At 49.0% G+C, this 986-nt stretch overlaps 2 non-coding genes across 2 annotated transcripts; both read right to left on the reverse strand.

Moving 5' to 3' along the window:
• Positions 1–271: 271 nt before the first annotated feature.
• Positions 272–390, reverse strand: LOC123178812 (5S ribosomal RNA). Its single transcript, XR_006489874.1, has one exon. It is a non-coding gene; the product is annotated as a 5S ribosomal RNA (ribosomal RNA).
• A 367-nt stretch (positions 391–757) lies between these two features.
• On the reverse strand, positions 758–876 carry LOC123178813 (5S ribosomal RNA). Its single transcript, XR_006489875.1, has one exon. It is a non-coding gene; the product is annotated as a 5S ribosomal RNA (ribosomal RNA).
• Between the last annotated feature and the right edge of the window lie 110 nt (positions 877–986).

Genomic DNA, 986 nt, shown 5'->3' on the forward strand with positions numbered 1-986 from the left:
CAATGGATAATGTCCTATACTACTTACTCTCCCGCTCAATCACGGAGACGAGTTTTCCACGGTTTCCACCCCTCCCTCCATACCGCAGCAACACGAGTTTTTTCCACCCCTTTCAGAACGCGCTCTTCGCGCCACAAAGCCGCCCCAAGACGCGCGAGCAATGAGCATCGAGCTTAAACATATCGCAAACGTCAAACATAATATAACGGGATTAATATATGTCGCGCACGTGCGACATGTTTGTCACAAGGCGCAAAAAACAATTATAAAAGGAATGCAACACGAGGACTTCCCAGGAGGTCACCCATCCTAGTACTACTCTCGCCCAAGCACGCTTAACTTCGGAGTTCTGATGGGATCCGGTGCTTTAGTGCTGGTATGATCGCATCCGACATGTTTCCCCGTCTTCGTCCCTTATGCTTGCCACTTCCAGGTCCGCTCCAAAGACGATTCTACATTCTCACTACCATTACAACCGTTCCCTAACAATGGATAATGTCCTATACTACTTACTCTCCCGCTCAATCACGGAGACGAGTTTTCCACGGTTTCCACCCCTCCCTCCATACCGCAGGAACACGAGTTTTTTCCACCCCTTTCAGAACGCGCTCTTCGCGCCACAAAGCCGCCCCAAGACGCGCGAGCAATGAGTATCGAGCTTAAACATATCGCAAACGTCAAACATAATATAACGGGATTAATATATATCGCGCACGTGCGACATGTTTGTCACAAGGCGCAAAAAACAATTATAAAAGGAATGCAACACGAGGACTTCCCAGGAGGTCACCCATCCTAGTACTACTCTCGCCCAAGCACGCTTAACTTCGGAGTTCTGATGGGATCCGGTGCTTTAGTGCTGGTATGATCGCATCCGACATGTTTCCCCGTCTTCGTCCCTTATACTTGCCACTCCCAGGTCCGCTCCAAAGACGATTCTACATTCTCACTACCATTACAACCGTTCCCTAACAATGGATAATGTC

Source organism: Triticum aestivum, unplaced genomic scaffold (genome assembly GCF_018294505.1).
Source record: "Triticum aestivum cultivar Chinese Spring unplaced genomic scaffold, IWGSC CS RefSeq v2.1 scaffold69993, whole genome shotgun sequence".
Classification (NCBI taxonomy): domain Eukaryota; kingdom Viridiplantae; phylum Streptophyta; class Magnoliopsida; order Poales; family Poaceae; genus Triticum; species Triticum aestivum.